At 37.4% G+C, this 25,459-nt stretch overlaps 1 long non-coding RNA gene across 7 annotated transcripts in view; it reads left to right on the forward strand.

The window, feature by feature from the left end:
• Positions 1-25,459, forward strand: part of LOC119230640 (uncharacterized) — a 587,338-nt gene that overhangs the window by 138,954 nt on the left and 422,925 nt on the right. The gene's annotated exons all lie outside the window — the stretch shown is intronic.

Genomic DNA, 25,459 nt, shown 5'->3' on the forward strand with positions numbered 1-25,459 from the left:
GACCAACCAGAGCACATGCAGAGGACTGTTAGGATGATGTCATCTGGAAGGATATATGGGGAATGTGAAAATGTTGAGCTTGAGAAGATGAGCTATGATGATAGGAAAGTCTTCTTTAAATATTTGACTTATGGAAATTGCAACTGAACTCTGTGAATTCTAGAGAGTAAATCCCAGCATATATGGACAGTTTCTGTTCAATGTAAGTAAGACCTGTATGAAGATGAAATTTGTCCACGAGTAGAATGATCCTCTGCTGAAAAGTGGGCACTTGATCATAGGAAGTATTCAAGCTGAAAATGCTTGGGTGACTTTCCATCAGGAAAGCTGATCTGTTAGGGAATTTCTACTTAGTAGGAATATCCATAGGATGATTTCTAAAGTTCTTTCCGGTCTTAAGATTCTACCACTTCATTCATTAAGTATAAGTCTTCATTGTTTATTCTTATACATAGGTGTTTTTCCTTAGATTATCACCAAAGGGTGAATAATTAACTGGATTTAAGATTTGTGTGTTTTGGTGATAAAGTGGTCCATTAGTGCAGGGTTGAATACCTGGACCAAGCTGGCTCAATCAGGTTCTCTTGTAGAATTTGGAACTGGTTGTCTTTATGCAGCTGTGGATCTGGGATAGCCATTTACATGCTGTTAAGTGGTGAAACTGCAAGCACCATTTGGAAAGGAAAACGATAACTAAAGCAGATGCAGAGTAGAATGCATAAATGAGAAATCACATGATCCAAGGAGGGAAAGAGAGAAATGAGAGATGATCAAATTGGTTACTTTATTTCCCACTGGCTTTCAAATTCTGGATTCTAGCTTCTCAAGCCTGACTCGATTGCTGCTTCTGGGTTCAAGGACGTATTATTCGATGTTCCCAATTAGTTCTCATTATTTTGTTCAAATCACTCTGAATAGGTTTCTATAATTTGCCATCCAAAGTTCTTTAAATTTAGACCGCTCTTTTTAGAGTGACTCTTCCATCTTTGTTTCAGAAACTTACTTTCATGGTCTTCAATTGACCACTTAATAGTGGTAAGTCATTACAGGTACACATTTCCCCCCAAGATATAATGGTTATAATTAAGTGATTCAAAAGTACTTTACTGCGAAAGAGCCAGGGCTATCCAAATGTCAGACTAAATTATAAAGTGAGCAGAACTAAAATGCCACAGGATGTAACCATCCATAATTTATGAGTAGTCAGATCAGATCAGTCTATAAAATGAGGTAGAATAATTTTTTCATGGTTTCATGTGTTTTTATTAAAAGATATATTTCTGTAGCAGAGAAACACTGAGGATTAATAACATTGCAAAAGAGTGAAGCATTCTTACCATATCCTTGGAACTCCATGTTTTTGATTGCATCTTGGGAGAAATGTCATTAGTGAAGGCACAGCTTTATCAGCCTTTGGGAATCTGAGCCATGAATATTATAGGTGGACCTTGGTTTTCAGGAGGATCCCATGCTACTGTTTTGAAGTGACAGAAATCTCATTATTTCCCAGGAGAGACATCCTCTGAGATATGGACAGTAAGAGAAAGCCTCATGGGCTTCTGGAACAGACCCTTCCCTGCCAAGAATAAATCCAACTGGAGATTGTTTGCAATAGGTCTACGTGACAGAAACATTTGCAATCATGTCACTGAAAATGTTTGTTTTGCTGGGTCTACATGGAAAATAGGATACAGATCAGTGAGCAAAGAAATGGCTTGCTGAGTAGGCTAGACCTCGCTGATGAAATGTTTGCTGGAAGCATGTACCATGAGTCTTGCTTCTGCACCCCATCTAGGGGTTGCTGCGCTGTCTGACAGCATTTCCAGCCTCAGCATTTATGAGAAATGTGCCAAAGTATTTGTCATCATTAAGGCCCTAGATTGTTTTCTAGGAGTGTTAAACCTTCTTGTAACTCATGGAGTTTAGCTCACATCTCTCTTGAAGTTTGGATCAGATGGAGGACGGCTCTCCTTTACTTTCATAGAAGAGATATATTCTGGTGAACTGCCAGTAAACTACATTGTGCTAAGTAAATTCTATTTCACTTTATAAAATCAGAGATGTGTACTCTGGAAAGAAATCCACTAAATATATGGTGAGGAGGAAATTAACCTCATTGCTGTTTCAGGGTGGATTCCTGCAAATACCATCATTCACAAATACCTACCGAATATAGTTCACTCTTAGTGCCTTAATTTCCTTCTATGCAGTTCCAGGCATCTCACTAGCCACTGGACTTTTATACTCTGTGCTTTAGGTTGTTGGTCCAAATTAGGAACCTCCTTATGCTGTGCTCATGATTTTAATCTTTTATTTCTCCTTTAACTTGAGTGTTTATATCATGTAGCCAAGCTCTACCATGATATTATATGCCAGTTAAAATATTTAAAAATATCATAGTAATGACAACAGGATGCAAGTTGGAAGCCTCAATGACTATGAATCATTTTAAAATCAAGGCGTCCCACAGAATAATAGTATCTAAGAGATACATTTGCAATCAAATAAATAAATCTCCCAGATTAGAACTATAGCCACTCATTAGGTGTTATGAATGAACCAAAGAGAAATGAGTGGGAATTTACTAAAATAACAGCCCCTTATATAAAATTATATAAAACCACATATTTACCTTTTGACACCTTGTTTTGCATCTCGGTAAAAATTGTAGGTCCATCCAGTGATTAGTTCCCTGTGACTGGTGAATTTTATCTTTTCTTCCTGGTTGATTTGGGAGGGAGAAGGAACTTACCTGTTGAAGTGAGTGCTTAAAGTCTCTAGTTAGTAGCAACAAGTGCATTATTCCTTTGTCTGTATGGGAATGCGAATATTTAAAGGAGAAAAAATAACTTCTTCTGTTAACTAGATCCCCCAGAGCTATAATACCTAGATTTAGTTTGTTTTTCTGAATTTTAATAAGTGGCATTGGGGTTTGTTCAATTTCTCTATTTTCAAGATTTATTATATGCATCCAGAGAGAATGATAGAATTTCCACAGTTACAGAAGCTTAGCATTTCACAAATGTAGTTAAACTTCTTATAGTGTTATTTAGTTATTCCATGAATCCAGTTCCACTGTATATCATTTTATGTCCTCTGTGAGCTTAACGAGGTATAGTGCTTTCCTCTCATTACAGCTTAGAAAGCCTCTATCGCAGTGTTATCAGTACCACTGACATCCCTATGACAAAGGGATCCATGACACCAAACTGGGCTTCGTATTTTATGACAGCCACTGCACACATTTATTCAGCACTTGCCAGATGCCAGACATTGTGCCAAACACTTTACTTGCATCCTCCAAATCAGTTTTCTAACCAACTATCACCATGTCAGATGGGGGAACCAAAGTGCACCAGGTAAGTTACCTTATTGAAGCCACACAGTTAGTGTTGACCTGGCTGAGCTGGAACTTGAAACCAGATCAGTCCCTGTCAGGGCCTGTTCTTGTAATTACTTTTTTCACTGCCTCTTTCTCTGGTTTTCACTTTATACAGGGGATGTTAGGCTGTGTCACATCAAAATAGACACAAAACAAACTGTCAAAACAAACCATTCATTTGGGAAGGTTGCTGAAGGAATTGTTTATAGTTAAGGGTATGGACCTTAACCAGTTTGAAGTTTCTGCGCTTTAAGACACAAAGAACATGGTAGGTTTTTTTTCCCCCTAAAGACCTCATGATAAGCTTGTGATGTATCATTGACCTAAGAGAGGACAATAGCAGCCCAAAAAGTCACTTTCATTTCTGGGATATTCTAAAAATAACCAATTTGATTAATAGCTGTGTCCATGGAGAATAGAAGTCTATGTAATAGCTAAGGACAGGATACTATTCACCCTCACTTCCCACATGTTTCTCAAACTGGTCCACTTTTTTTTTTTTTTTTTTACTTTTTCATTTAACCTTTATGTATCCTTGGGATTTAATTTATTCAGAATATATAAAACTAGCTCATGGGATGTTTTTACTCAAAGCAGACAGAGTTTACAATTTCTTTCAGAAATAAATCTTAGTGACCTTTGTACCTGAGTTGAGGGTATTCACAAGTTTTTGCCATAAACATTCAAACAGAGTATGGCAACTGAGGTCATATGAGGGCCAATGACCCTGTCGCTATTGTGACACCATCAGTTATCTAGTTCAGAGGATGGTAAAGCCCTGGTGGTGGTGACCAGGTGCCTCTATGAGATCCTTAGGTAGTGTTAACTCAGTTAAATGACCCACCAGTTTGGGTCTTGAAAATAGAAACTGACTCTGGGAATTTCAGAGTATCTTCCCTTAGAGAAAAGGAACTGTGTTCCTAATGTTAAGACAAGTCTCATCTGAGAAACAGCAGTCTTTTCTAAGGGGTGATGGACAGATTTTATTTACTCAAACTTTTTTTGATTATACTCTAAACTTAAGCTTATAATAATCTGGGTGAAAACTGCAAGTACAGTATTGTAGATAATAAAAATAGCTATTATTATCCTCCCATCCTTGCACACAGCACCTTTAGAATGTGAATTTACTACTCTTATTATTAAGACTTTGAGTTACATTTCTCTATCTAGTTTAATCCTGGTGGCTTTCTTTGACCAGTAGAATGAGGCAGATATGATGATGTTTTAGAAGTTCCAAGTCTAAATTTCAGAAGATCTTAGTTATTCCTCTCACGCTTTTGCTGAGCTAACACTCTTATACATGAGAAACCATAAAGAACAGAGATATCCCAGCTTTGGCTCATTAACCAACTAGCCTGCCCCTAACGCATTTATCTGAGTGAGATTATCAGAACCCCTTGCTTCAGTTCACCCACCAACTGCCTTCAGAATGGCCATGCTGTTGTCTGGTCAAGATCATCCCAGGCAAAGGGAACAGTGTGGTGGACATTAGTTTCCTGCTTGGAGAACATCACTGATCGTTGTTCAGCTCAACCCTCTGGATCTACTCCACTGTCCCTGAACTTCTCTCAACTGCAGAATACACACTAATTCTAGACCATTCCATGAGATGAGGACACCTATGATAGGCAGCAGTGGCATGAAGTCACCCACTGGCTTGCCAGGAAATTCCTTAGGACTGCAGTGCAGTATGAAGTCCTCTTGCACAACCTTCCTTCCTCTCTCCCTTGGAGTTGTCAGACAAGCAATGTGGTCCAAGATCTTTCTACTGTCCCCTCCACCATCCCCTTTGTCCTTCACCCACACTTCTTGTTCCCATCTTGGAATCTGCTTGGAAAGTCCAAACTAACATAAACAGCAAATGTGAAGGATTGAGTCAGGAACTTGTTGGATGTGGTTGAGGAACATCAAGATCAGCATGGCAGGAACAGAGAAAAGGGGACAGAGACAGAACAGTGGGGACAGGTGTCCTAAGGACCTAACACATCATAAACACCTAGAGTTTCACTCTGTGTTAGTAGGGGCACCTTTGGGGGGTATTGTGTAGTGGGGAATGTGATCTGACCTCTTAAAAGGAGCATTGACACTGCTGCATTGAGGACAGATCATTGAAAGAAAGGACAGAAATGGGGACACCAGACTGGATGCCACTGATGTATCCAGATCAGAGATACTGGCATGTGAAGGAGGTGATGGGAGAGTAGTGAGCAGTAGATGAATTATGAATATATTTTAAGACAGAGCCAACAGGATGCTTTGGGTTTGAGGTATGGGAGAAAGAAGAGGCAAATGTAACACCAAGTTTTTTGGCCTGTACAAATGGAATTGGTGTTTACGGAGACATGAGAGATTGAATATTGTGAAATATCACTATTGATTTGCTACTTTCAATAAGTTTCTCCTGCCTCTACACTGCCAATGGTGCTCTATTGATATTTTTACTTCATTACAAATCACATTCTTCATACCATGGTTGCTGTTGCTGCTATTTCTACCTACCTGCTATTTCTACTGCCCACCACACAAACCACTGTAGATATATAAAATAGTAAGTATGTTTATTTCTCTATTCTTTTTCTCATTTAATCCTTACAACAATCTCACGAGATTAGACCCACATTTTGGTGGTTTATTTTGGGTGTTTTTTTTGTTTGTTTGTTTGTTTGTTTGCCTGGGATCATATAGAGAGTACCAAACACAGAACTGAAACCAAGCTGGTGTGACCCTAACACCAAGCTCCTCAAAGGACATGTTTCTTTCTGCTTCTGTGGCCCTTCAAGTAGCAGTTTTGTGTTCACTACTATCTCCCTGCTATCTCTGTATGCTTCTTGAGAACAGGATATGGCTTTGTACTTGCCACTTAAACTACTAAGGTTCCTTGCATAGTGTGGGTTTTAATTTGTTGTGGCATTTTGTGGCTTGTGTGTTCCTCACTCCCTCCCTACCTTCATTGTAACTGGCTAATAAAATTTATGGGAATTCCTAAAAATGATTATATCTGTTGACCTGATAATATTAAATTTCCTTGCTTGTTCTTTACCTAACACTGTGTGGCCCCATTGCAAAACTTTTGTCTTATATTCAGCATTTGATCCTCCTTAAACTCAACCTCCCTAATGTCTCTGGGTGTTTTCTGCTTGCAGGAAATTTCAGGAAGAAGACACTGTCTGAAATATAAGACCCTGCACCTCGTTTTTATGCTGGTCATGATGCCAGTATTCTGGTTAGAGAAAGATTTAGACACATTTAATTCTTTTCTTTTGTGTTCTCTTTCCCCTAATAATCTAAAGGGCTCCTTTTCAGGCAGATGGGTTAGTTGAGAACTCTTATGCTATTTGACATATATGAATTATAGAAGCAGGTTGGGTTTCTGCTGCAAAAAATAACAACAAAAATGCCAGAACAGCAAAAAATTAACTAATTGCAGAAACACTTTTTCCTATCTATTCACAATCTTTTGCAAGAAATAGAATGTTAACACCTAATTACTTGGCAACAACAAAGCATATTTGCAAAAATTCGGCATCAAAATAGCCAGTATTTTCTGATACACTCCACCTAATAACTCTGGACTGTGGGCATCTGATCAAAATTAATTGCAGTAGACTGGAGTCCTGCAAATGTTAAAATGTCTTTAGTTTTACAGACCAGCAGATGCTATGGTTCAGCAGTTCTGCATTATTATTAGTAAGCTCCTTGAATCTTGAGGGAGACAACCCAACATGCCATTGGAACCTTCATAAATTAAATGAGAATTAACAACTGTGCTTGTTGAATGTGAGTATCAAGAACAAAGACATAAAATAAAAATAATACTCCTTTTATATCTACCAAACAATTTAATATATAAAAAGCTTGCTTTGTTTGAGAAGTAGGAGTTTAATAGTCAGCCAAATATAAAATTTGTTTATAATATAATAGCCAAATATAAAATTTGTTTATAATATAATATGATATTTATGTTTATAAATATCTGGTTGATAAACAAAGGAAACCCTATAAAAGGTCAAAGCATAATTCAAGAGATTAGTGGGTAGAATATGGTGCCAAAAAGAGATTAGTCTCAAAGTCAAGGTGAAGGTCTGTGACATAGTTTAACTTCTGAAGGGCTGAGAGGCTGAAAGTTCTACAGATTACTGGCTCCTCATGTATGTTGTAAGTTCACATTAAAAGTGGGTCTATTTTACTATTGAGGACATATAATAAAATAAATATATATGTAAAATTTCTCATGGGTAGAATGACAAAATTTAAAATGATCAGGATACTCAAATCTGGTTTAGGGCAGAGTGTGGTGAGTGGTGGAGGTGGGCTAGGAGGGGAATGAGAAAGAAACTTGAGAGACTTGGCATGAGTTAACAGACCCTGGCAATAAATAAGTAGTTCGAAAAATACTAAATTAGATTGGATTGGTAGAAATGAAATGATTATTATCATTAAGAACAAAGAGCATGGCCAATAATAGGTGGCCCAGACATCGTTCTTACTGTCAGCAATAAACCATTCATGCAGTTTTTCATTTATTTAGCATGATTATTGTGTGTCCTCCATGTATTAAGTCTTGTGTTAAAATGCTTTGATAAGACTGGCAAGTCCTGCTACCAGTGCTACCACTTGTCTATGACAGATATTGCAAACCAACCACAACACACTTATTCCATTGCTTCTGGTCATGGCCTCAGTATTTTTCAGCACAGATTTAGATCCTCCCCATTGGAAAAGACCACATGAAGCATACTGCAATAAAATCAGGTAGCAAAGAGTGAGAGAATGAAGTTAGAAGAGTAGAGATAGAGAAATAAATTTAAAAGATATTAAAGAGGTAAAGGAAACAGGACCTTATCAATGGTTGGGTGCTGGCTGGGAATGGACATTGCTGAGGCAAAATCAAGATGACATCAAGGTTCCTAACTTGTGCAATTGGATAATGGAAACAACAGTCACTTAGGTTTATGAATATGAAAAATGTCTGTAGGGAAAGAGATAAGTTTAATTTTAATACTTTGAGTTTTTGTTTTTTGTGGGCCATCCAAATAGAGAATTTGACAAGAAATTGGATATTTGGATTTATAAGACAACATGGTCAAAGCTAATGAGGAGGCTAAAATGGAGTGAAGTTGTTTTTATAACTCTGGAGTCCCATTGTCTGGGTTTAAATATTGACTCCACAAGGCATCAGTTGTGTGACCCTGGTAAAGTTCCTTAATATATCCTAACCATCGTTTTCCTAATTTCTAACATGGAATAGCAGCAGTGTCTGTCTTAAGCGATCACCTTGAAGATTAGATAAATTCTTGCACACACATAGTAAGCATACTGTCTCTAAGCTAAGTATTTGTAGAATGAAGGAATAAATTAGACCACCCAAAGAAAATATAGAGAATAAGAATGAGAATACTAGAGAAATAAGAATAAAAAGGAGAGTTTGTAATCCCTTAAGGAGTTAGTAATCTAGTTGGAGGAGTATTCAAATGCTTTGAAATGTACTTCCATGAACAAAGAAAGATTCAGAATCCCAATGGTAAATTGTTACTATGAACACAGAAAAGAGATTCACTTTTGCCAGGCCAAAAGTTTGAAGGCCAAATAAGGCAGTCAATCTTGTGTTAGTTAGGTCATTCTAGAGAGAAAGAACTGTCCAAAAGGTAGGTGTGGACTGCCAAACACCCACATGTCGTTAAAAGGCAAGATGAGTAAGTAAAAGGCAAGGTTTAGTATATAACAATTTGGCAGAGTTGCAACAAGCACTATCATGTCCAAAGCAATTATTAACTTGTCATTGGACATAACAACTTGAATTCACAGATTTGGTACACTCCCATAACAAACATGCTCCTGAAGAGATGTGTGAGAATCACAACATTATAAATTATGCCTGTAACATATTATGATGTATTTTATTAGTTACTAATATAGCTATAGTTTTGGGGATTATAGAAATCAGTGCTATTGAATGACACCCTATCTTACATGTTATCAAGTACAAAACCCCCCAAATCATCCTTGATTCCTCTCTTTGCTCTTCGTCCCACTCCCTGGATCTATTCACTGAGTCTTGTTAACTCTAAGTTCCAAGGACATCTTACATCTATTATCTATTTTTGTGTGTATATTCTTATGCTCCTGGCTCAAAGCAGCATCTTCTCTTACCTGACCAGCCCGCAGTAGTCAACAGTAGTAGTCTCCCTGCTTTTCCCTGTAATCTGCTCTTCAAATCAAGCAATGTTACTCTGAAGTGAAAGTAAAATCCAAATTCTTACATGGAAGGTTTTTTATGACCTAGCCCCTGCCTCCGTCTTTCACCTGTCCTTCCTGTCGTCTACTGTGCTCAACCTCATTGGCCTTCTTTTTACTTCTGAAGTATACCAGGCTCTTTCTGGCCTGAGGGCCTTTCTTCATACTAACTGTGCTTCCTTTATCTCTAGCTTTACAGAAGACTGAGTCCTTCTAGTTATAAAACTTTTATCTCAAGTGTGATCCCCTTAGGGGTCTGCTCTTAACACTTCATCTATACATCCCCCCTCCCTTGATAACTTTCTAAGATGTCCTGTTCAATTGCCTTCAATATACTTTTCTGATATTGTCACCTTGATTTATTTGTAACTTTTTTTGTTATTGTCTCCTCTATAAAAATATAAGTTCCATGATAGCAGAGATCAGGGCTGACCAATGTATCTACTGGGCACAGCACACACAGTGTCTGGGATGTAGGATACTCCTAGGGGACTATGGAAATGTTTTAATTTCTCAAAAATTAGAAGAAAACATAGACAATAATGGTAATAATCATAATAATGAATATAAAAAGTAATCCAGCTTTGATTAAATTTATCTTTAAACAGTTGTAAAATATACTTTTAAATATTTTCTTGTGAAGGAAGTCATTCATGAAAGTCATAAAGGACCCTTGGCAGTTTACTCTCAGTCTCATTCATTGTAGAGTCTCCCGCATCTAGAACAACACCTAGTCCTCAAAATGAATATGTTGCACTGATAAACAAAATAGCTTGAGAACTTTGCGGTCTAGCCTACAAAGCTTGTGTGTGTGTGTGTGTGTATGTGTGTGTGTGTGTGGTAGAGGGGCATCAGTTTGCACTTCCAGAGTCACTGTTTGTTCTTTACCCACTTGCTCTGGCCTGAGAGCTGATATGTATATTTACTTCTGGCTTCAAAATGGGTTCAGCCAAGCAGAGGCACCATTAGATGGGAGGACAGTGAGGTTTTGAGGTCTCAGAATTTATTTCTGGGGTTCCCAACCTGCTGAGGCAAGATGGATCTCTTGCCTGGTTTTGTTACTCTACTGACCGATGATGATTATAATGACAATTGGTATTTATTAAGATTAAATACGGTGTTTTTTTTTTTAATTATTGAGGTAGCAATGGTTGACAACACTGTGTGTGATTTAGAGGTATAGGATCATAACTCTTAGCGGTATATCACCACATGACAGTCTTTACTTTTCACTTTAATTTTTTTTTAAAGATTTATTTTACTTATGCAAGAACAGGGGTACAGGCCAGATGTGCAGGAGGGTGACAGGATTCACCAGAGACAGAGCGGGGAACAGAACAGGCAGACTGACGAAATACACTGCTGAGGGGAGCAGCGGGAGAGACAGGAGAGGTCTGCTCGCTATGTAGGTTGCTCCGAGACTGGCGGGAATTGAACTGGCACTGCAGAGGCTGCGAATAGCTTCACAGCGCTGTGCTTAACCACCTGCGCCACCAGGGAGGCCCCTTTTTACTTTAATTTTTTATCACAATAATATTTATAGGCTTCATCAATTTCCCCAAAAATCTCTCCTAATCTTTTGACATTCATATTACTCTTTTCTGCTATCTCTATTCTATTACCATGCTTATAAGCTTTCCTTTTTATTGTTAACAGGACTAGTTTTCTTAGATCTTCATTTGTTAATACATGTAGTATGTGGCTGAGCAACTCACTGTCATTTACTTATGAACTATTGAAATCATTTGCAGTATATGTGATTTTCATATGTTCAATCTGTTGGTTCTCTGAGCTCCCCAGAATTTAGCCAAATTACTATGCTGTAACCTTGTGAGCCTATAGTATATTAGGGGACCCTTGTTTCTGCAAGAAAGACTAACATCTGCTTACTGGGCCTCTGATATAAGAGAATCCACGGAGCTCTTAAAAATCACTTTAGTTACTGCAGGAAGATATTTCTTTATGATAAAAATTGACATATGGTAAAACCCAATTTCTATGTAAAAACTGTGGTTTTTTGTTTATAGGGCATAAAGAAAATGTTTTTGCTTTGTCAGCTATCCTGATTCTTATCTTCTACTTTTTAACTTTCTTATTTTCTCTCGAAAATCAAAATTTCAAAGTACATAAAATCTAAAGTTAAGATACTAAAGTCATTTTAAAGGTAAATGAAGGATAATTAAATGAGACAATATACATAAGTGTACCTCTAAAAGTACCTCAAATTAATGATTAGATAAATTTGGTTTTAATACATAATAGTACTAACCCTAATGCAAAATTAATTATAATAATCAATATAGCAATTTCTTGGTAACAAGACAAGTGTTTGGATGTATGTCACATAACTTATTAGTGCAAGGTGATATAACTAACATATTCACCCATTTTCACATTTATTTTTGACAGGCATTTTTGTCATATTTTATTTATTTATTTTTTTAAGATTTATTTATTTATTTATACAAGAACTGAGGTATAGGCCAGATGTGCAGGAGGGTGAGAGGATTCACCAGAGACAGAGCGGGGAACAGAACAGGCAGACTGACGAAATCCACTACCAAGGGGAGCAGCGGGTGCGACAGGAGAGGTCTGCCACACCATGTGGGACCCTTGCCGGCTGGCTGGGATCGAACCGGCACTGCAGAGGCTGCGGACAGCTTCACGGTGTTGGGCTCAACCACCTGCGTCACCAGGAGAGGCCGTTTGTCATATTTTAAAACAAATTGTAGTTATAGGCAGGTTCTGTTGCTATCTTCATTTTATCAAATATCTAAGTGGCAGTTATTTTCTATAATATTCCTGATTTATTTGCTTTGCCAGTCTATATAAATTACGTCTCATGCCTATTCATTGACACATAATCATAGGAAAACTTAGATAATTGTTGGAAGCATCAATGTTTAATTGTAATAATTACTGTTGCCTTTATGGTACATGGTATTTTATTAGTACCTCCAGTCAATTCAGAGAGGACAAATTTAACTCTTTATTTTACCTATTTCCCTCATTAAGGGTGACCCTTCATTGCATGCTCACCCTTGCAGGCCTTCAGAATAAACATTTCTAAGTTAGGTTCCATTTGCCCTTCTACCTCTATCTCCACTCTTCTTCCTCTTTCTTCCCCCTAGTGTAATCCTCCATCCAAGAAATCACTCAATCCTCTTGCTACTTCCCAGAAGGGGAAAAGGTACATGTGTTTATTTCTTGTTCATTTATGATAAGGAGATAATGAGAGATGGCGTATTTGAAAGTGACACAGAATGTGGCTAGAATTCTGAGTCAAGGAGGATAGTGTGGGAGATGAGCAAGTTAAAGACCATGTAATGTCTTGAAGATCTTGGCTAGGAATTTAGGATTTTATCCTTTTCTCAGAGGGAAGTCCCTAAAATGAACAAATAAATAAACCACCCCCATTATACACCCCCCCTCCACACACAATAATATCAGAAAAAAATCAGGATAAGGAATTAGCACAAAAGTGAAGTTTTAGGTGCTGATCAAAAAATGATTGAATCACCTTAATAACCATGACAAAGGAAGAAGAAATTTATGTTTTTTTGACTCCTCTCTCCATCCTTAGCAGCACATGCACAGATCATCTTTAATATCTACAGGGTCATGATCCCATTTGGTGCCACTACTGTAGAATTACAAAGAGATTGATGTACATATCACATGAATACTAACAACAGGGAGAAAGAGCTTTTGATAATCACCAGAGAGTTAAGGAAGTAATATGACAAAACTATTGCCTCCTCTAGAGAAATTGCCCTTACATAAGAAACCTGAATAATACAGAACATTTAAAAGTTTTATTGGCAGGGGCATCCCCTGGTGGCGCAGCAGTTGAGCGCTGGGTTGCGAGGCTGCCCGCAGCCTCTGCAGCACCAGTTTGATTCCTGGTCACCGGGGAGGGTCCCACCAAAAAAAAAAAAAAAAAAAAAGTTTTATTGGCTAAAACAATGGCAGCATTGTTCTAATGCATAGAATGTTGGACTATCTAATGCAAAAGTATCATCTGGACTGCTCAGGGTTGTAAACTTATTATTTGCTGACCTGTTTAAAACAAGCTTTTGTGAAAGATCATGTCTTCAGCAGACTATTTGACTCTGGACTGATTTTAGTGTTAAAAAATGGGCTTCTTCCACCATAGAGATCAAGAGATATTTAAGGGCAATTATTAAAGTTATTTCTCTAATATCTCAGAGATTATTGGTTCTTTCACTGTGGGGAGGTAGTTTTTGATAATTCCAGTGCCCAAAGCAAATTTTTTAATGGAACTTTCCTCCTGTTCATTCATTGGGAATATTTCTAAATGTGAATTCTGTTATACTCTGGAAGAGAATAAAGGAAAATTTTGAAAAAAGGGGGTTAGAATGAAAGGTCAGAGATAGCTCTCTTATTTAAAGTGTGATTTTCACTCTAAATGTGTTTGTTTCCTAATTGTAAATTAATAAGAAAAAAATAGAACCTGGCCATTCCCAAGTTTTTGAAATCATGTAGTCTTTCCTGATGAAAAATTCCCTGCTCAACAACTAATTTGCTGCTAATGATAATAAGGTCATCCAAGTGCACAGCTGTCAGGTTTCTGTGGTACACACAGTGACTGATTAAAATTACCCAGAGAAACGAGGAAAATGGGCTATTATACTGGTTGGAGAATTGTGCATAGAATGAAGCCTTAGGCATTGATAGGAGCTGGGTATACAGCCTACCATTAATTAGCAAGGGAAACCTCTCCTGTTTTAAATAATTTATATCTGCATTGAAAGTAGGTAATATAAAGAGTATAATGATGAGAAAGCATTACTGCACATCAGGAGGCCTTCTCCAAACAATTTACCAGCACAAGAAGTACCTGGGTGTGAATATAGTTACCCCTCTGACAAAGCTCAACAATTGGGTCTCCTTGTTTTATATATATAAATCTTTTTTTTTAAGATTTATTTATTTATGCATACAAGAACTGGGGTATAGGCCAGAGGTGTGGGAGGTGAGAGGATTCACCGGATACAGAGCAGGAAACAGAACAGGCAGATAAACTGAAGTACACTGCTGAGGGGAGCAGCTGGCGAGTCAGGAGAGGTCTCCTGCACCATGTGAGTAGCTCCCTGGCTGAGGATCGAACTCTCCGCTGAAGAGGCTGTGGACAGCTTCACAGCGCTGCGCTTAACCCCTTTCGCCACCAGGGAGGCCCAACAATTGGGTTTCTGATGAGAATATGCAACTGAAACTAGTTAATCTAGTAATCTAAGTAAAGGAGAATGTGATGTTTATATACCTTTGGTGGGCAAATGGCTTCGTAAATTTTTTCTTGTTCTATATTTTTAGGGAAAAGAAATATACCTTTGACTTAGACCCTGGATCATTACTTTCACTGCATTTGACTTAAATAACTGGCAAAGTCATTGAAATGAGTGCCATTGTATTAAATGGGAAAAATGTAGATTGATTCCATTCATATAAATAATAAATTCCCCGAACATATGAAATATTTCTTGAGCTGCATTAATGCACATTTGCATTTCTCTTTCATATGAAACAGCTGTTGTATTTTTCATTTTATGGCATTTTAAAGGGAAGGAAAGAATTGGGAACCAACGTGAATCACACATCTCCACTACGTTTCATTAAAGACAATATCACATTAATTCCCATTGCTCCTGAGTGTGATGGAGAACAGAAACTTGCTTCATTTTTAAAACCCTGAAAGTTAACATAGAAAGTTTAATGTAAGCATTTAAATTATCAACTTGAAATGAGAAAGTGAGTTAGCTCTGATATGCATCAGTTTAACTGCTCCACTCTGGATTTAGGAGCCGGAAAGGTATAGAATTTACTTACATAAATCAAATCATCGTGGTGAAAGGTAGCCATGTAAATCCTCATTTCCCACCTGGCATTCTCATTTGGATGGAAGAATTGATTTTCTTAGAAATGGAATAAGCTGCCTTCCTTTTCCCTTTGCTAACATAGTTTCTTCACAATTATGCAAACAAATTTCAGTCATCTTCCTTATCATGGTCTTGAGAAATAAAAATCTGACTGGTTAAATATAGCTGATGTTTTTCATTTTGGTTTGGTAACCTACATTCTACATATACAATAATAACCAAACCTAGATTTTTTTTTTTTGACATGTCTGAGCTGAAAATCAAATTAATTTTCAGTCACTGTGGGTCTTCTTTCAGTAGGACTCTGAGAGTGTACTCTAAGAAGACATTTTTGTCTTCTTTATGTCTTCTTTCTCTCATGATTTTATACATTGGCAGTAAGGCCTAGTAGGGGGGAAATCATTGTATTTTATACGTAGGACAAAATTTTGACTCTACTTCTAATCTACTGTGTGAAGTTTGTCAAGTTAAATGAACACTCCAAGTGTTAAGTTCTCTGTTCAATTTGAATACTAATAGTCATCCCCCAAGATTGTTATGAGATGAAATAAGTGAAAATCCCCTCCATGGGGCTTAGGACACAGTAGGAGCTCACAGATGGTGGCTGTCTCTTTCCCCTCCCCTTCTTCTTACTTCTTTGCTCAAAGGGACAATATCTGGGCAGTTGTCAAGGGCTCTCTCAATTGCAGACTAACAACCTCCCACAGTTGTAAAGTGTCATGAGAAAACCTCCTGCAGAGGACACAAGTCACTGCCAATATGTACATGACAGCATCCCTATTTGTGTAGAAATTTCAACCCCAGGCTCAGTGTGACAATTCATTTCTTGAAGATAAATCACATAAGGCAGTCTGGAAGCCAGTAGGATTCCAAAGTTCTCTAGCAACATTTAATATTAGCCCAATATCCCAGATTTGGGGTAAAGTCTTTGAGTCTCTTCAGGGGCCCCAGGAGAGGGACCTGGAAAGTTCTTTGCCTGGAAATTAAATAACACAGCAATTACTCATATAAACAACTCTACAGGGAACACTCCATTTTGTCATCTTGATTCTTATAACTTTTATGCAGTATTATTCATGTAATTTTATATTTCGGGAAAGAATTCATTGAATTGAAGTCAGTACTGAAATCTGTCTTTCTGTACTGGGAGGTAGTGGTATGTAGAAATTGGACATGTAGACATGGGAATCAGACCCCTTGGCTCAAATCCTAGCCAAAGCACTTTCTTGCTTGGTGTCTTTGGACCTATTATATAACTTGCCCGAATTTCAGTGTCCTCACGTGAAAATTGAGAATAACTTTATAGTGTTACTTGAAGATCTGATAATACTATTTAAGCCAAGTAAAAATTGTTAGATTAATTGTGTAAGCCAAGCCAAAACCTAGGAATGTTTCTTTTCTCTCAAGCTCTGAATTTCTCCTGTTCCCCACCCACCCCGAACTCCCAAGTTTTCTGCTCTTTCAACCCTTCTCATTTCAAAAAATGGTATATTTCCTCATTAGTTGTTCAGGATAATAGTGTAGATGTCATTCTTAATTCTTCTCTTTTCCACATTGTCTCCTCCACCCTGTAGTCCAACCTACAGACCTTTCACTTCTGCCTCCAAAATACTCCATTTATTTTTTCAAACCCTATGATTCTTTTTTTTAATTAATAATAAATTATATTTTTATATTCCCCATACAATTTCAACCCCCCCATTCTGACCCCAGTCCCTCCCCTCCTGCCCCCCCCCCCAAAAAGTGTCTCTGGTTCATAGTTTTTTGTTGATTTTGATTTTCACTTTCTTACAGTTATTCATTTTCCTGGTCCCTTATTTAAGTTTTCTAGATTCCTGCTATGAGTGAGACCATCCAGTATTTTTCTTTTTCTTTCTGGCTTATTTCGCTGAGCATGATCCCTTCCAGCGCCATCCATGTTGCTGCAAATTGTATGTGTTTATCTTTTTTGAATGCTGAGTAATATTCCATGGTATATATGTACCACATCTTCTTGATCCAGTCATCTATTTTTGGGTATCTGGGCTGTTTCCAAAGCTTAGCTATTGTAAATAGTGCTGCTATAAACATAGGGGTGCAGGTGCTCTTTGGAATTGATGTTTCTGTGTCCTTTGGGTAAATACCTAGGAGTGGAATTGCTGGATCATATGGAAGCTCTATGTTTAGTAGGTCCAGAAATCTCCCCACAGCTCTCCATAGTGGTTGGACCAGTTTGCACTCCCACCAACAGTGCACAAGAGTTCCTTTTTCTCCACACCCTCGCCAGCATTTGTTGTTGCTAGTTTTTTTAATATGTGCCATTCTCACTGGTGTAAGATGGTATCTCATGGTAGTTTTGATTTGCATTTCCCTGATTACAAGTGATGTTGAACATTTTTTCATATGCCTGTTGGCCATTTGCATTTCCTCTTCAGAGAAGTTTCTTTTTAGCTCTTCTGCCCATTTTTTGACTGGATTCTTTTCTTTGTTGTTGTTGAGTCTCATCAGCTCTTTGCAGATTTTTGTGATTAGTCCTTTATCATTAGTGTTGTATACAAAAATGTTCTCCCAGTTGGTGGGGTTTCTCTTTGTTTTTGTTATTGTCTCTTTTGCTGTGCAGAAGCTCTTTAATTTGATGTAGTCCCAGCTGTTTATCTTTCTCTTCACTATCACTGCTTTGGGTGATGTGTCTGTAAAGATGTCTTTGATGTGCAAATCACGTAGTGTTTCGCCTATATTTCCTTCTATGTATTTTATGGTTTCAGGTCTTATGTCTAGTTCTTTAATCCATTTTGAGTCAAACCCTATGATTCTTAACTGGCCACCTGCAACAGCCTTTGCCTTTATACACTTTACAATCTTTTCTCCACATAGCTAAAGTGACCTTTTAGACATGTAAATCATATCATATGACTCTGGTACCGCACTACTCATCTCAGGACTTTTGAATACGCTGCTTTTTCTACTTGGAATATTTTCTTTTGTCTTCAGATTTTAGGATCTAAAAGGAAAATGTAACATATGACCTCAGAGAGGTCTTAAAAGTTCCTTGCCTAAAGTAGAGTCCTGTCCCAGTCACTCTCTACCATATTATTGCTCCCCATCCCCCATATTGTATAACTATATCATTTTACTATACGTACTGCTTACGCCAATCCTAACATTTCGTTGAGTGTTTGAGGTTTATTGGTATTTGTCTGCATCTTCTAGATATACTCCAAGGGGTCTGGGGTTTGCCTTGGCAATCACTGAACAGCTGGGAACAGAGTAGGCACTCAACAGATATTTGTTGAATAAATGCGTGAGTGAATATAAAAGAGCATATAGCACATACCGTAAAAATACAATAAATAATATATTTTGCCTTCTCTACTGAAAGCAGAAACTGAAAGTCCCTTTAAAACCAAGAAAATAATAAAGGTGGGAGGGGCACAGTATTGCATAGTGGAAAGAAAATAGGGTTTAAAATCAGACTGGCCAGGGTTTTAACTCCTTCTTGTTAAGCCTGAGTCCCTTTGTTTGTTAAATGAGAATAATGATAGTTCATGTCACATGAAATTGTGAGAATGAAATGAGATGAGTTACAAAGTCTTTAGTACCAAGCCTGCTGTAAACTTCAAATAAATGGTCATTTCTATTATTGAGACCTTGACAGTTTGGCCCATGAGATTTTATTGATTCAGAAAGACCTTATTACTCCCTTTCTTCTATTAGAGTGAGCTTGCGTTGTTGATTTGTGTTGGCTAAGGATTTGCAGGGTAGGGTAAAAGTCAGAAGAACAAGTCAGAAGAACAACTTGTCAAATATCCTGTTGGCTTTTTTTCATAGAAACTTTTTGGTCATCCACATCATTTATGGTTTCATCATTTTGATAGTCAAGGGACTCTTAAACTGAAAATGATCTTTCGTGTAATTGATACTCTGTTGACATATTGGGGAAAAGTAGTCAGCTTTCACAAGTGAATCACAACTGAATTAGATTGGCTATCTTTCAGTCATATAAATTATTGATAATTGTGGGTAAAATGACTACTGAAACCTATGATTTCAAGCTCATTTATGAAAAATACTTCAAAGTATACCAAGTTCATATGATTTTTTCCAGTTATCCTGTTTGTGCATGGTAGTAAAAAGTTGTGAACCTGTGGACTCATGACATAGTAGTAAATCAGAAGGCAAATGTCCCCAAAATTGCCTTCTATAAGCACGCAAAGTCTCTCATTAAGCCCTAGTGAATATTACGTTAATTCTTTCTAAAAGAAATATTTCCTTAAGGAGGTGTTCCTGTCTTCCTCATTCAGTTTGCTCTACTGGAGTATCCTTTCCTGGTTCACCACTGAATGCCTAAACTTCCCTTTTCTTAAGTTCCTTCTAGTTTCTCTAGGAAGAAAGTTCCTAGAGAAGTTCCTTCTACTTTCTCTAAGCTTGTGTTATCTAATATGGCAGTCACTATGTGTATGTAACTGTTTAATTAGAATTACATACAATTCATTTTAGTCACATAGACCACATTTCAAATGCTTGATAGCTACATCTGGCTAGCAACTACTTTATTGGACAGTATATATAGAGAACAGTTCCAACATGAGAAGTTCTACTGGATAGCACTATTCCAAGCAATGCAGATGAATATACTCACAATATGCTCTACTTCTCAAGGAACCTTCATTGTTGTTTTATGCAGCATGCCATTTTGCACCCTGATTGGTTGTATCAGAATTATGGTTTCCAAATAATGACCTCAAGGGGTCCCTGGATGTGATTCAGGGCCCCACAGTGTTGGGACCGGAGATACCAAGTAGGGCATTGACCTTCTACTTTAACCAGGAAAACTACATTATATTTTTGTGTCTCTTACCTGGTGGAGTGCTGTGTGAGATTACATTTACTGAAAGTTTGAAACCCACTGCATTCTTTATTCCTGTTATATTTTATGCTTAGACCTCTTGAAGACAGGATTTACTTCTAATTCATTTTTTGATCTCTACACTACCTGTTACAGCAAGTTGCTGTAGTAGACATGCATACATTTCTGGTTGGTTGAATGAAGGAGTTAAGTCCTAGATACCATGGCCCAGTGAACCTTCACTTAATAGATCCTACCCTACAGGCTTGTTTATAATCAGATCCTTGGGCAATCAGGGGGTTTGGGTGTTTTTCCCAACATCCTAGTTGCTGTCAATGTTAACATTCATGTAGTTTATATCATTTTCTGCTTCATAAGTTACTTTCACTTCTCTCTAAAGATTATTTGGATTTTGATTTACAGTTTGGTGTTCCTTTTCTGATCTGTTTACACCTTTTAACAACCTTCTATTTATCCAGTTTTCCCTCTAGGGTGTTTAACCAGATAGGCCAATTAGCGCTTGCTTTTAACAAACAGATAAATATCTCTACTCAAGGATGGAGGACACCTTGCAGTGATGATATAAATCAGAATTTCCCTATAGATTTTCTTTACCTAGAGGGAGTGCATCACTTGAGGCAATTGCATCAATAATAATAATGTACATATGGTTTTACCTGGACTGGGAGCTTTGATTTCTCCTTGGAGTCAAGGACTGTAAGCTCACATGAGATTTTTCAATTTGATTGGAGGCTAGATGGGCTATGTTGTTTAATAATTGAAATATTTTGATGAATGTTAGTGCAAAATGGCTCTAGTCAAAATGTAATATTTGATATGTTTCCACACCTTTCCTATAAGATAACTAGAATTATATAATATTATCATACATTCTAAAAGAGATTTTATCATCTTTCCACATCCCAGAATTCACAGATGGTTCTGACCTCTCTGTTAATTAGTTATTTAAGTAAATTGGGTGGGAATTGTAAGAAGCATAATTGATATATTAAAGTGTTAGTTTATTCTAAAGAATGAGTATTCGAATTTATGCTGTAGCTCTTTTATTTATAGAGTTGCTTACTGTGTCTCTTAATGAATTGGCAGTTTTGCTGGAGGACTAAATTGTCTTTGTTTAACTAAGGGACAATAATCAAGTTGGCGTTTGATGTACCAATAATTTACAGCTGTGCGGGTGATGGTCCAGGCATTAGTCTGTGATGTTCTTTTATCAAGACTAATTCCAATGTAATATTTCAAATCAGCTTTCACTAAGGTATTCAATTTGCATTTAAAAAGCAGTCAATATAGACAGGTTAATAAAATGGTGTCGACTGATCACTAATGAGCTGTTCTCCTTGTATAAAACTGCCCTTCTCACCGTGAATTGTCTTGAACTGACACCTCATTACCCTGGGTACCAGCCAAAAAGACACGTGAATGCCTGCTAGTAGCATACACCCAGGGAGGCCAAATATGGGTGCATTGAATTGCTGTTTGACTGTTCTATCTCTGCTAGTATAACAAGGGCATAAAACCGAACAAGACAAAATATATATCCTAGTGGGGTATTTATGAAAATAACTAATAACAGTACAAATGAGGAAAATAAGTGCTCTCCTGAGAGTCCAGACATATGTGACTGGAATCCAGAGGAGTTTATTTCCCTCGGGGATTTAAGATAGCATTACACATGGCATGGCATTGGAACAAAACCTAAAGAATGAATATGTCTAAAGCAGGTCGAAGAACATTTTTAGTCCTTCCCATTTTTAAGCTCTCTGCCTTCTCCTTCTACTGCATCTGGCTCCAGAAAAGGAAAGTTCTCTTTAAAGGTTAGATTACTTTGAAGCTATACAGATAATTCAGGATGTTCTCCCTCTTTTTTTTTTCTTTTGTTTGATTTTTTTGCTGTTGTGAGTGAGGGCATATAAATCCAGTTTTCCAGCACATTTGTTGCAGAGACTCTTTTTTTTTAAAATTAATTAATTAATTTATTTATACAAGCACTGGGCACAGTCAGAAGCACAGGAGGGTGAGAGAATTCACCAGAGCCAGAGCGGGAAGCAGCGCAGGCAGAAGGACTGAAGTACACTGCTGAGGGGAGCAGTGTGCGGCAGGAGAGGTCTGCACACCATGTGGGACCCTCGCCCAGTGCCCGGGGAACGAACCAGCGCTGCAGAGGCTGCGGGCAGCTTCGCAACCCAGTGCTCAACCACTGCGCCGCCACCGGGGAGGCCCTGAAGTAGCATATTGTTGTGGTTTTCATTTGCATTTCCCTGATAGCAGAAATGATGATAAGCATTGTTACATGTGCCTGTTGACCATCTTTATGTCTTCTTTGGAGATGTGTCTATTTAAATACTCTCCCCCTTTCTTAATAGGGTAATTTCCTCCCCTTGTTGTTGAATTGTCAAAGTTCTTTATAGATTTTGGACATTAGCCCCTTGTCTGATATATGATATGCAGATATTTTCTCCCTTTTGGTAGGGTGTCTTTTTGTTTTAATGATAGTGTCTTTACTGTGCAGAAGCTTTTTAATATCTAGTTGCATTTGTTTTATTTTTGATTTTGTTTCCCTTGCTCTTGTGGTTGAGTCTTGAAAGACATCACTGAAATGGATGTCATGGGAGTGTTTGCCTATGTTTTCCTCTTTGTGTTTTATAATTTAATGTCTAACAAGGATAATATCACTATTTTAAAGTCTGTAACCTAAATTACATTCACAAAGTCCCCTTTGCTATGCAACAGCATATCCACAGTTTCTATGGATGTGGACATATTTGGGGTTCCTAACACGGTGAGGAAGAATAGTGGAAATAGACATTTCATGGCATTGGTGAAGAGTCAGGTATTTGCAGAGGGATAGAAATGAAATGGGTCTGGGGAAGTAAAATTGATGACTCCCTTTTATGTGTTCTCATACACTGTAGTGACCTCACTAAGAGTAAATTCATTTACATTGAGTTGTTTTCCCATCTGTTCTTGAAACCAGAGAACAGGGTTATTTTTCAGTTTTGTAGCTCAGGGATGCTTAGCACCTTATAGATACACATTTTTGAAGTTGAAATGAAAGAAAGTGATGCCAATTGAAAATAGCAAAATAGTATATTTTGGGTCAAGTACTAAATATCTAAATAGTTATTGTCAATCAAAGGTGGTAGGGGAGGTAATTTTAGCAGCGGTCTTGTTTGTGAGACTTGCATCATACCATAGAGTGGACCCCATCTTTCCTTCTCATAGTTGCTCCTTTCTCCCCTTATACCCTGTGCCACCTTGAAATTTGCATACCCACCTTTTGGTATTTTTAGGTTAATTCATTATTTTCCAGGCTTCTCACTAGTACCCAATCTCTCCACTCTGTAAAGAGTGCCATATGTCTTGAATAAAGGCAGCTTGATTTCAGCTTAATGTATTTTTTTAAATATTTATTTATTTATGCATACAAGAACTGGGGTACAGGCCAGAGGTGTGGGGGGTGAGAGGATTCACCAGAGACAGAGTGGGGAACAGAACAGGTGGATCAACTGAAATACACTGCCAGGTCTAACCTTGATCTGACTGCCTGAAATCTCTTTGCTGTCCTGTTAACAGCCAACTCAGTGACTCAAAGGTTACTATATACTTGGGAATCTAGCCATATACCAAGGGACTGATTTTGTTGGTCAATTTAGTTGGTGTTGATTTTAAAGAGATAGGCTTTATTTCTCAGGCAGAAATAAAGTTCAAAAACCAGTGAAACAAAGGCCTATCATTTTTTCTCTTCCTTCTCAATTCCACTAAAATTCTGATTAATTTTTAAAGATAGAGGGAGAGGTCAGGGGTGTGCCCTTAGAGGGCTCACAGATGGGCAAGTTTAAAGGCATGGTATCCACGATAGCAAGTCTTTTATTTATGATGCTCATTCTATATGTATGCAGTGCCCAGAGACATCATCCTTCAACAGATTTGCTCCTTCCACTTGAAGTTCCAGCAAGTTTTCCACATACATCCAAGGACAGCATGCCTTCTAATTTTCCCTCAAACCACTGAGCATTCTGTAGGAGCAGCTGATGAGGGTTGGGTAGAGAATTATGTTACTCTGATCTTTTGTGCCTGACAACCTTCCTTATGTGTGATGAAATATAAATAGTATAAACCATGATTCACTATTAAAGCTGAAAGAGAAATGACACTGAGATTCATAAATTAATGTTAAAACTATTTTCTCTGGTGATTGCAGGATTAGGGAGCGCTCACTCACCTGTAGTTAGCAATGACAAATGATTACTGAAGAATCACATTATTCAGTTTTCAGTGACAATATTAAGAAATATATTAGGAATACTTTATAGAATCATGAATGTAGCATTTGGTAAAGTGACCTTTTTTTTTTCCCAATGCATGTTTTTAAAAAAAGTCACATGGCCCCATAATTACCTGAACTTCTTGACATACTAATTAACTCTGATTTAAAACAGCCATTATTTTTAGAGTTAAAGCTTAGTGAACATTGTCTAATATTATTATGCGACCATTAATATGACTAGGGAAAAATGAGATAAGAAAAAGAAGAAGGCAGTAATTAGGATGAGTAATTTGGTAACAAAGTTGAACTAAAGTAGGTTGGTGACTATTCAGCATGTGGTAATGTACATTATTGGTATAATTTATCTTTCAAACTAAATGACTCTACTTATCCCTAGGCTTCTGTATGTAGATTTTTGTTTTTAAAGCTATTGACAAGTAGAGTGATAGACTTCAGAATGAGTCCTGAGAAGTCATTATGCTGCAAATTCAGGAATTTTCACTTCTGAATTTTTAAAGAAACTAACTAGGTCTAACTGGTTTCCTAATAAGTAGTAACAAAGGGACAACATTACAATGCATTCCAGAGAAAAAAGAAAGTTTTTGCAGCATACAATACAATCTAAAGTAAAATATCTCTTCTTATTCTTAAAAAATGTGAACTACAAGTTACCCCAGTGTCAGTGTAACAGGGTGGTGTCCCACAAATTATTGAAGGTCAATGTTTGCCCTAACTTAAATCAACATTTTTGTTCACCCAATTAGTAGTATATTTGTTGTAATGAGAACATTCATGTATAGGTAGAAATTAAAGAAATAATCTGGATATTT

The sequence above is a fragment of the Talpa occidentalis genome, unplaced genomic scaffold, assembly GCF_014898055.3.
Source record: "Talpa occidentalis isolate TD23 unplaced genomic scaffold, MPIMG_talOcc4v2.1 talOcc4.10, whole genome shotgun sequence".
Taxonomy (NCBI): Eukaryota; Metazoa; Chordata; class Mammalia; order Eulipotyphla; family Talpidae; genus Talpa; species Talpa occidentalis.